We start from the raw sequence: 13,068 nt of genomic DNA, 5'->3' as shown, positions 1-13,068 counted from the left end.
TTAGCCTAGACAATCAAGTCCATCAGAATGATAGTACATATTGAGTAAATGAACAGTACTCCTTGACTTCCTTCATGCCATAATTTCAGGACTCATAGAGGCCATAACAGAAGACAAAGACAATGGCTGAGCAAAGATGAAGAAAGGCATGACAGTTCCATATACTATGTGGAAATTTCCTGTTCACTGAACCTTCTGTTCTACCTAATTCTTTTCTATACAGTACAATTTCCATAATAGTTAGACTTTTGACTCGAAAGTACTAGATACCCTTACTCATAGAATCCCTTGAAGAGAGAAAAGAGAGATTTTTATGAGCAAGGGAATCAAGATCATGATGAAGAAACCTCCAGAGACAGTCAAACCAAACTAGTGGGAACTCATGAACTTTAGACCAACAGCTGTGGAACCTGCATGGGATTGAATAGCAAGATAGTTGTGTAGCTTGAACTGTTTAAGGGGCTCCCTGGCAGTAGGATCAGAATCCATTCCTGGAGCATGAGCGATCTCTTTGGAGTCCACTACCTGGAGTCCACACCTCACATAGCCTTGAGCCAGGGGAGGTGCTTGGACCTGCATCTATTAAATGTACCTACCCATGGGAGGCCTTACTTTCTTGTAGGAGGGAATGGGAGGATGGGTTGGGAGGGGGAGGCTAGAGGGGTGGGAGGATAGAAGAAGGGGGTCTGTTACTGTGAACGTTTTAAATTCATTTTACCTACCAATCACAGATCCCCCTCTTCCCTCTTCTGTCTATCTTCCTTCCTTCCTTCCTCCCTTCCTTCCTTCCTTCCTTCCTTCCTTCCTTTCTTTCTTTCTTTCTCTTCCTTTCTCTCTTTCTTTGTTTCTTGGTTTCCTTGAAGTGAGCAACCTACTCCAGCACATAATCTATCCATACTGTTTTTCCTCAAAAAGACTAAGAACAGTGGGATCAAGTGATCAATGGATGAGAGTCTTTAAAACTGTGAGCAAAAATTAACCTTTTCCACTGCTTTAAAAAAAAGTACTAGATAGCCATTGAAGTAAAAAGAAATTTGAGGAATACTTGTACTTAGAGCATAGCAAAAAGACAGATCCAAAATATCAGAATTGAAGGAAGACTTCCTTATTAATTCATTTTTATTAAATATTTAGAGTGCAGAGAGAAGTAAGTAGATAACATATGTGTGTACTAAAAGTTAGTATCAAAGACACTTAACACACAGCATCAAGAAGACATTACTTATTAGGAAATTAGAAATATCTAATACGTGTTTTTCTTTTCCTTTTCTTTTTCTTTTTTCTTTTTTTGAAGTACAGTTTCTCTCTTTAGCTATGGCTGTCCTGGAACTCACTTTTTAGACAAGGCTGGCCTCAAACTCAGAGATCTTTCTGCCTTGGACTCCCCAGTACTGGAATTAAAGCTGTGTGTCACTATACCTGGCTCCAGTTAAAGTATAGTTTCATTTTATATATATATATTTTTTTCTTTTTTTTACTGTAATTACATCATTTACTTCTCTTCCCTCCACACACTCTCTTTTCTTACTCAGCTCCCTCTTAAATTAATGCCCTCTTTTTCTTTAATAATTGGTTTTCCCACATATATACATAAGCACAAACTCACTCATATGTATGTATACATACATACACATATATGCATACACATATATGCAGTCTACTGAGTCTATTTAGCACTGCTCCTGATTACATATTTTATGACTGACTACTTGTCTGTAGCTTTTACTCTAGGGATATGACTTTGTGAAGTTTTCTACATCCATGATAAGGGTCACCTGGTGTTGTCATTGTGAAGTTTTGTTTAGAAAACCATATTGCTGAGATTCCATGGGTGCAGCTTACCTGTCATATTTAGAAACATAATTTTAAATAAGACATGCTAATACAATCATTCTGACCTCTCTCTTGTGTTTTCCTGTGCCTTAGGAGTAGGCCATCTACTAAACTGTATCAACAGCTGTCTAATTAGACTTAAGGCCTACTCACCAGGGGAAATATAGGCCTGGTCCTATAAACATAGCTAGATATCCATGGCTGATGAGGCCATCTAATCTAGAATAGAAGAGCACCTACAATGTCACATTCTTATTCCCAAACCAGTATAGTCTCTAAGAGCATTCTTTACTCTCCTCCCTATACCCACAGATATGCGTGGTCCTAACCCGATATCAAACATCTTTAATTTTACAGCAGATGGATATCATTAAAGAAAGTCACAACTGGTCAAGATATAGAGTATAATCAAACATGGAAGTATCTAAGTTTGAGATCCACTAAGTTCAGCACTTGAATGACTTGAAAGTTTTGGTTCAAAACCTTGTTCTTTCATTTGTATTCTGCATATATTTTTTATATTTCCCAAGTTCAATATATTGGGGAAGACCTCTAGAGACATATTGAACAGATTAGTGAGTTGAACATCTCTCATTATCATGATGATAGTTAATAAAGTTCACCATTCCCTTATAGGGTAAGGTATTTAGTAATTTTGCAAGCATTTATAATCATGCTGGGAGAGATTATTCCTATATCTACATTATAGTTTATGTACTTTAAATCATGTTAAATTTTGTCAAAGGTTATTATTTAATTTAGCCTTTCAAATAGTTTTGTATGGAAGTCATTATATGTTACTGATTTTCTATTGTAAATTAAATTCTGAATTCTTTGGATGTCGTAGTTGGTTATAAGGTTTTGTTTGTCTGTTTTTCATTTTATATATCACCAAATCAATTTGTAAATATTTTATATAATTGTTGCCACTATGTTACATTTATTGACAATAGTTTTCTGTCATGAGACAGACAGCTGTACCTATAGACTAATAAAATATACTTTAGAAAAATATGCTTATTTTAAAGGAAACCATCAAATAAACCTGTTTCTTGACCTTAACTATTTAAAAACATGACTTATTTGAAAAACACAATTATAACTCCATTTTTTAAAAAATATATTTGATTAAACTACAATTATTTAACTTCCCCATTCCTCCAGTCTGTCCAATTATCCTCACTCAAACCAATGCCACCCTCTGTAGACAGAGGATTCATCCCAGAAACCACTTCCAAATTACCACAAAGAGGCTTATATTAATGGTAAATGCTTGGCCAATAGCTCAGGCTTATTACTAACTAGCTCTTATATTTTAAGTTAACCCATTCCTTATTTACACTGTACCATGTGGCAGTACCTTTATTAGCATGGCAGGTTCATCTCCTGTCCCTTGGCATCTGGCTGGTGACTCCTATGACTCCATCTTCCTCTCAGCATTCTCAGCTTGGCTTTCAAACTTAACTACCTGCCTGGCTACCAGCCTGTCAGCTTTTAAGTAAGCGATGAGAATAATATACATTCATAGTGTACCGAAGAATTATTCCACAGCAACCATCATGCTCTCAAGGTGAAAGCCTTTTTCTTTGACTATTATTGTCACATTTTTGTATATATGTACATATATGCATACACACACACACACACACACACACACACACACACACACACACACATATATATATATACATACATACACATCACCTGCTAAGTCCATTTTTGTTGGTGGTGTATACATGGTTTCAAGGCTAACCATTCCATTTTTGACTACCTTTAATGGGCTCATTACAAAGAGAGGGTAATCCAGTGTCATTGCTTGTCAGTAGTTCTTTGTCTAGGTGTGGGATCCCTTGATATTTCACACTTGTGTCATCTTGTCTATGGATAGTGCTGTTGTTCTTGCAGCCATTTCTAGGACAGAGTGTTTCACAAAATACTTTCTGGTACTCTGGTTCTTACAATCTTTGTCTGTTCTTCTGTCATGTTCCTTTAGCCATAGATGCAGGAGCTCTGTTATAGATATATCTGTAGGGACTTTGTTACCCATGATTTCTTATCTTTTCTTAGTGTCTGATTGTAATTTCCTATGATAATCTCTATTTGCCATAAAGAGAGGATTCCTTGATAAGAGGTGGTAGCTTCATTTATCTGTTGATATAAAGATTTAAAATGTAGCAAATAATTATTCTGATCAAGTAAAGAGGTAGCCGAAAATTCTTTTCCAAGATCTATGGCCTCACTAACCCAAAACGGCTACCTAATTTTTCAGTACTAGGCATGCTATACCTCCTGTTGAGTTGACTTTAAGTTTGATTAGAAAGCTGTTGTTTGTCACCCACATGTGAGTTGTACGTATTGAATCTTCATGCTGGTAATTACTGTGATTCACAGGTTTTGAAGCTGGGTAGGACTGCTTAATTGATTCCCTCATTGACAGCTTATACAGAATTTTCTGTAACCATGAAAGCTATTCTGTAGGGTAAAACCTTTATGGAAGACATTGTTATTAAAAATGGATAATACCAGTAATTTCTGTCATTTTTTAAATTATTTTTTTCATAAAATATATTCAGATTGCTATTTCCTTTCACATAACTCCTCTTAGATGTCCCCACCTCCCTGCCCACCCCACTCTTTGCTTTTGCTTTCTCTCTCTCTTTAGAAAACAAGTAGACAATCCAAAAGAAGTAGTGTTCTTCTGTATATTTTGTTTTCTGATCATTACATTGTAACACCATAAATATCTGCAAGTCTATATTCTTTGCTAAATGTTACTTTCATTTTTTCGGTTATTTCATTCCATTACTGCTTTGTGTTTTCAGATCCTCATGAAGGCTCTATTCCTATCTTCTTTAAGGTCCTTAAACATATCCACAATTGATATTTTGAAGTCTTTGTCTCGTGTTTATCTAAATTTCTTTATCTGGGCCTATTACAACAGGGGTTGCTGGCTCCTGGAGGAGACATGTTGTATTCGGTGTTCATGGTTGTGCTTTCGTATGAGGATATAGGCAAATGGAGTTCATGATTTAGTTACTGTTACACCAAAGTGGATGTAGTTAAGTGTGGCAATTGTGCAGTCTCTATTAATAGAGAGGTTTTCTGGGTTCTTCCAAGTATGGCAGCTGTATGTTCTTGGTAGAGATTGGTATTGTGGGTCCACATGGCATCCCAAAGGAATAGAGATAGACTAGAAGGAAAGCTCAGAAGAGACAGAGAAGAACTAGTGGGGCCCTGGATCCTAAACAAGAAGCTAAGTCCCAAGCGAATGAATATAGGCTTAGAGGAGCGGGTCCAGTCTCCATTTTTTAGTACATTCTTTTGATAAGGGAAAGATCCCTGAAGAATGAGATGTGGTCAGAATATACAGCCTAACATGAAGAGCACTAAGTTACTCATATAAAGCTTTTCCATACTAGAAAGAATGCCAAAGAATTAGGTCTTCATTTCATAGACAGCAGGCAATACAGCTGTGAAAATTGCCATCTTCTCTATAAGACAGATATTTCATTCTGAAAGGAAAATATATTTCTAAGAATGACAGTTACTATTCTTTTCCTTCCATGTGATATATTTTTCTCCAGTTGATTTTTAATAACTTTTCTGCTTCATGGTCTAGTCATTTTCTTTTTCTTGTAAGTTTCTTAGTACTGGACTGAATAGACACTGCCTTAAAATAAAATAAAAGATGGAAAAATGGAGTTTATGGTACTCCATTTCTAGATAACAAGCTCAAAGAATTAAAGACTTCTGATAGAGGGAGAATTAATTTTTTTCCCCAAGGATTATCCCCTTAAGCGCTTATTCAATTCCAAGTGGTCAGCACTAAAGACAAACATACAATTAACAATAAACAGACTCAGCAAGTTACATTTATAAATTCATTTGCAAATATATCTAATAATAATGATTAAAAACAGAAAGACATGAATTTAAGAAGAGGAATGAGAAGGTTTTGAAGAAGGTGGAGAGAAAGAAATAATTCAATAAAAATTAATTATTTTCAAAAGCCATTTCAGCTTCACTATCTCTGATATCTTCTGAGCTATACATATAGAAAAAGATACCAAAATATGCTGAATTGATTGTGCTTTATGCATCCTCCATGAATTTTTTCCAGTAAGCATATGCTTGTTATTGACAGAATAAAGTTCCTTCTTAGACACATCAGCATTTCATATAATATGTTTAATGTTGATACCCAAATAGTTGAGGACTATTTTGCCTTTGCTATATTAAATATTTTGCACAGCTATCTAATGCTAGAAAATACAATCTAAAATGTTTCAGTTTTTGAAAAAACTCACATGAAATTAATTCTTGCTTATATGATACTGAATTCATTCATGACTGAGAATGGATTTTAAATTACTTGTATAGAACTTGAAATCATTTGTCACTACAAATAACTCCATCTGGCAGGGATTCCTAACAACCACTTCACACCATGACTCTCAAGGAGTTGACTACTCCTCACTGTGACATTTCCTTTTATCTTAACTGGAAGCCTCAGGAGGTAGACAGTGTTCATAATTGAAAACATAATTGAAAACAAAATATCACCCAATGTCATTTGGAAAGTCAAAATTATGATTTGCACATTTATTGCACTGAAGTAAAATTAACCATGTACAGAAATATAGATGTCAAACTTAGCATTAGTATTTTAATAAGCTGTGAGCAAAGAATCAAGAAAAAAAGTGTTTAAAATTAATTTCCCTTTTCAACATGTTACTTGTATTATTTGTAAAAATGAAATACCTTATTTCAGAAAGTGATTCCATATTTTCTCCTGATTTCTATTTAGCATGGATAACCATTTTATTTGTATTTTCTAGTGTGCTTCTTGAAAACACAGACAATGAACAGCATAAAAATCTGCTACAGTTGACTAATATTTTCGTCTCTCACTAAATGCATGACCTTGAACAAGAATTCTGACATCTTGTATCTCGGGTTCCATATCAGAAAAACAGGAATAACTGTATTTACTACAGAATGACTATGAATATTAAACCATTCATATGTGTTTATTATTGATATAAAGACACATACTAAGTGGTCCTAGCCACCTTCAATGGAGTTCTTATTGCTAACACATCAGCGAGTGATATACTGTTAAATATCTTTTTTTTTTTTTTTTCTTTTCCTTTTAGACAAAGCCTTAGCTTGAAGCCAGGACTTGACTGTGATTTGAGATTTCCTCCCTCTGCCTTCTGAGCGCTAGGATCACATAGCTGTATCACCATGTTAGGCTCAGAATTGTTACCTTACTCTTCTTAGGTCACACCCATTCAGGTACTAAGTGCAGAAAGTGAGGGTGAGAGCAAGACTAGAGTACATTGTGAGGAAAAAGAAGCCAAAGGTGAAAGGTGGGACAGGGCTCAGGGCAGTGAACCTGATAGACTTGTCCCATGTCAGACAAAACTGTCCTCCCCTTCAACTTACCTTGCACCATCTCCAACCCATACCGCATTAGGAAGCTAGGACATGCAGGCAAAGTGGTTGTTCACAGCCCAGGGGTATTTTTAAGGTGGTTTCTGCAACAAATGCTTTCTTGAAATTACTTTAGGAATCACACCCTGTGGTTGTCACATCACACTCTTTGGTGTTTTAGATGATGGACATCTCAAATGCAATACTGAAAATTAATGGAGCAGTCTTTTGACTCACCTAACCTTTTATGGAAATCATAATCTACCACTTAAGCCTTTTGGCAATTATTTTAGTATTTTCTGATATTTGTGCATCTGATCTAATAATGGCATTACATTTGATTCCCATGTGTCACATTTCCATATTTTATCACTCTTTTGTCAGTACCATTTACTATCATTTGAACACATCAGCTAACATATAATTATTGTTTATCCATTCCTATCTTCTATCCATGAGAACTTTTTAAACCAAAATATCCTTTTTCATCCATTATATGCATAAAATATGTGTATACACACCCTTTACATAATGGTAATCATTATATCTGTATACTCCAAACATCTCTTTAAACCTAATTATTTTACACAGAAACATATATATCCAAATGTACATAAACATACATATACACAGACAGATAGATAGACAGAGAGCAAGAACAAGAAACAGAGAGGGGGGCTCTAAGAGACAAAAGTCAACTCAGACATAACAAGATACAATAAGACAAGACAAAAGCCCTCATACTAAGTGTGGACAAGGCCACCAAGTAGGAGGAAATTAGTCTTAAAAGATGGCAAAAGAGTCAGAGATATACCCACTACCACTGTTAGGAGTCTCACAAAATCACCAAGCTCACAGCCATAGCATTTAAAAGAGGACCTGTACAGACCCATGCAGGCCTTGTGCTTGCTCTTTCTGTCTCTATGAGGCCAGGGAAGCCCTGCTTAGTTGGTAAACTCCAGGTACAAAAGAATGGGCCTCCACAGGGCCCACTGAACCTCTACAGTGATCACAAGTACACTGTTCTCACAATTGAGAACCCAGAAGGCCTCCATCAGCAGTTCCATAATAAAATAGTGGGTAAGACAAACCTTAGTCAAAACCATGTCCCCTAAACAACGAAATTTGCCAGTTACTAAGATACCTGGAGAAGTTCTGGAACTGAGGTAAAGGACTAAAAAAACAAACACCTTCTATCCTTGATAGAGAGCCACATCATAATAAGTATTACACTGATCAATGAGAAAAACTTTGATCAAGCAAATGAATGTTAAATTTATTTTGTCTGATTACCATGAAAATCACACTTTTATATTCCCTAGCTTTGTCTATGGAAAATAAGTATTATGATGTCATTTAAAAATGAAAGTCTATAGATCTTGTATTTATCATTATTTATACTTTAATCAATGCTTTATTCTTGTATCACTCATTTATATCATACTTGACAGACAGTGAGTAAGTGCCAAAATTGGGACATATTATTACTGCTAATAACTGGGGAAACAACAGTGAAGAACAGAACAATTTGTCTAAAACTTGGCATTTAGGATGGAAGGAAATTGATTACAATAATTATATCAGTATGTGCTTTCTTATAGCTTGTGATAAAGGCAATAACATATTTGTAAAGGGATCTCTAACAGTTCATACCTACTCTGATCCATAGAGTGAAGAGAGGATTTTTTAATAAAGTGATAGATATTTCACCTCATGACCTACAGGTTGTCATGTTCTTCACAAATGGTGAGAGGTGATGCTAAGGAATCACAAAAACAACATAATTTATATTCTCTGTAGCGGGGGAATAGGGAGCTTGAAAGGACATACACACAGATGATGTATCAAAGAAAAAAATTAAGAGTTTAACTTACTGAATAAAAATGTTATATAAAAGTGACATTGTGTTTGTATTTCATTGACAATTGGAAAAAATTTGAATTAAAATAGAGCATGCAAAACAACTCTCCTCCTGCACGGTCAGTCAAAGTAGTCTAATACCTCCCAACCAGTATAGATTATAGAACTAGCCATTGGTTGCTTTTCAATGGTTAGGGTGGGCTTGTATTGCTGAGATATACATTTAGGATACATGAATTAGATGATATGAGCTGGATCTGATCTGAAAGCCTCCTTCTTGTACTCTAGTTCTCCATGGTTTCAGAAATGCTATACAATCTACCAGGGTAAGGAAGCAATTAAGTAGTTCTACCCAGCTGCAACACATATGAAACACAACAAATATCAACATAGTGGGGTATGCATGAAAGTGCAGTAAGTGGCATTCACATGTCAATGGCAAACAACAGCTAATTAGACTTAAGGACCACTCATCAGGAAGGCTATCAAGCCTGGAGATGTAGCCTAACCAGTTTCTTAAGGTCAGTGAAGTCATTAACCTTAGCAAAGAATTTACTACTACCCCTTTCCTAGACCAGCATAATTTCTTATTACATTTTAAATCTTATCATTATTTCCATAGACAAGTGTCACTACCACCCCTCATCAAACAAGAAGACAATCATAGAAAACCACAACTGAATACAACACAGAGATCAATAGACAATGAAGTGAAGCTTTAATCTAATTAATCTTTATCAATAAAAAATTAGTAGTCATTTATAATATATATAAATCTTACAAATTTTGAGATAATATTTATACCTTAAGAAAAGTTTTAAAGAGTCAAAAATAAAACCAAAGAATTATAAGATCAGTGGCAATAGAATAGTCACTTAATTTTTGTTTTTGTTTTGTCCCATATCAGGTGGGACATGATATGAGACAGAGATTTTGGATTTTCCTTTAACAATCATGCTTGGGTTAAGATAAGGAGAGGGCCATTCGAACTCCAAAGCCAACTTTAATTTTTAATTGAACTAGGAGTACAAAAAGAACATTTGCATTATATATCAGTAGAGAGCAGCAGAAACAAACATTTGGGAAAATTTATGAAATTTTATCCTGTTGGAAATGTGATATACCAATAGGCAAATTTACTCTTTTTCTTGGGACATTTTCTCTAGATGATTCACCCTTTTTCTTCAGATGGCTCATTTGTCCAGTGGTCTTCAGATTCCTTAGTGGATTACTTCATTCTCCTAAAAGACATAAACAAAACCCTGCTACAACCCTAACTTTCAGGAGTTTCTCTTTTGTAAAGTAATATCTGATCAAACAAAAAGCATTTGTTCATCTTATAAGTTAGTTTAGATTGAATGGTCACTCTGGTTGATGAACTGTCACCTCTTCTAATCAAGAGGTCTCTCTTGTGCAAATCTATATCAATTTTGATGGAATCCATAGCTTTTCTTCTCCTGTAGTAACAAAAGCAAAACCTTTTCCCCAACATAACACATATCCTGGTTTCCATTCTGAGGTCAACACATCTTTAAAGTAGAAAAGCTGATTTAATTCTGTAGTTTTTTTTTTTCTATTATCCAATGTCTCTCCACAGCTGTCATTCCTTTCTCATTAGCACTGAGAAATATTAAAATTAATAAAGAGTTGGGAAATCTATCACTGGGGGCCTTTATTAACCCTTTCTGTTTATTAATCATATCTTTTTGAGTTTGATTAGAGCTCAGTCAACAGAGCATGAGACTCTTAATCTCAGAACCCTGGGTTTGAGCTTCACATTGGGTGCCAGATGAAGTATTAATCTAATTAATACTTATCAATTAAAAAATCTGTAGTCAGATATCAGGGTAAGAACCTGAAAGATCAGAGAAGCAGGGAGCAGGCATCAGTCAACTTCTACTTCTATCATTTCTCTATGTAAAAGTGCTGAGATCCTCTGTCTACTGCACTTGACTACTTCCTGTCTTCTCTCTGTCTACAGTCCTCCAAACCTTTATGGTTAATTTAGATCAGCTAGTAGATAGCTCTGCCCTCTGACTCTAAGCAAGCCTTATTTGTTAAAACATAATCAAAATATCACACAGCAATTAGGAACTACAGCTCCACTGAATAATTTACATCACAGCTTCGGTATCTACCTATGTTGTAGGGAATATTGTGAAAAAAGGGTCAGGGAGATTGTAAAAGCCAGAATATCCAGAAGTCTGCTGTGAAATACTACCTCCTAGAAATGTGTAAATAAAGAAGACTAGCTAGAACTATGATTATATCAATGGACATGCTAATATAGAAAGGCAAAATTTTGTGTAGTCCCACCTCTAGACAGAGAACTGCAGACAACAAATTACTATAGGGAGAAGAATTAGCCTTTCCCAGGGTTGAGTTCCCCTTATTATTTGTCCAAACTTGAAACCATATACACACAAACAACAACCAAGTCAGCAGAGTGTGGATGTGTGGATGTGTGTGTGTGTGTGTGTGTGTGTGTGTGTGTGTCTGTGTGTGTGTGTGTACATACATATTTATGTATGTATGTATGCATGTATGTATATGTATGTAACAATAATAAAGATAAAGAAGCCTCTTGAGAGGGAGGCCATGGAAGTAGATGGAAAGATGGTACCATTGAATGGCTAGAGGAAGGAAAAGGAGTGGGTAAGTGATGTAATTCTGCTCCAATTAATTCATCTGAAAATATAACTGGAGAAGATGATATATTTGATATGAATAAGAAAGGACACTGCACATTAAAGGTTTAAATGGGGATGAGAGAGAAGATAGGAAGAAAAGGGAGTATGGAGTGAATTAAGTAAACCTAAGAATATATGAAAAAGTAATAAGCTAATTTCATAACTAATTAACATCTTAAATAATTAATAACATGCTAATTAATTGGCTAATTAATAATCAATTTTCAAAATGTAATTTATAAGAAAAAACATTCTCAGACTGTGAGACTGCCTGCTTTTTAAAGTAATCAGAGAACACTATTCAGTACGTATACCTGGGGAGAAAAAGACATCAGTGGTCTTAGCCATCCTTGGACTCCACACTCTCCAGTGCTGCCCTACCCACTGGTGCAACAGTGGAATGATACTAATAGGGTCACCACCTATCTTAACAGGATTACAGGCCTGTTCCACAGCAAGATGTTCATGACTGGTGACATAAAACCCATGGCTGGGGAAACCATAGGCCTAATCATGAAAACTGCTATTGTTATTTTGCTAAATAATGATGTTGCCAAATTGCTTTCTAAATATGTTGGTTTATACCCATAGGCAGAGCCACTATGAATCTTGATCAAGATGCTGTTCTTGTATTCCTGAGAACAATGAAGTTTAAAGAAAAGTAAAATAGAAATTTATTGACAAAAATATTTCATTTAGAACTGGTCCAACAGAATGTACTCCATGTTTATGAATTGCTTGTGATGAAAAGACAGTCAGCGGGGTGCAAATGGTTTGACACTTTACCATTAACTGTTTGCAACTCTCATAAAACTGCTACTTTTCATCAATGACTGTGTCCAATAGTTTCACTTCAAAACTTCAAATCCATAGTGAAAAATTCAGAGTAGACCATGGGTTCCCCCTGTAAATATTCTGTAAAAAATATTGCTCCTGATACGTGGGCAGAAAAACTTGGGCTATTTGGAAATGCTCACAGACAGGAAGACTGAGGGAAGAGCTGCTGACAGTGATGGATGCCACCTCCCTCACAGCCCTCTGTTGTGACTGAATACTCATTTGAGAATAGCTTGTACTTTGAATTTTTCAGGAAAGAAAGTAATGGAAAGTAAATGAAAAGTAAGTCACAGAATATCCCTGTGCCAACAGGGAGTTCTCCGTGACCCAGAGGAAGAAAGGGAAGCAAAATGGAGCAGCAAGAATAAGGAAGAGAGAGGCCTGTAGCAATGACAGCCAGGTGCAAGCAACA

The sequence above is a fragment of the Onychomys torridus genome, chromosome 15 (assembly GCF_903995425.1).
Source record: "Onychomys torridus chromosome 15, mOncTor1.1, whole genome shotgun sequence".
Classification (NCBI taxonomy): domain Eukaryota; kingdom Metazoa; phylum Chordata; class Mammalia; order Rodentia; family Cricetidae; genus Onychomys; species Onychomys torridus.
Note: the sequence above shows the minus strand (reverse complement) of the source record.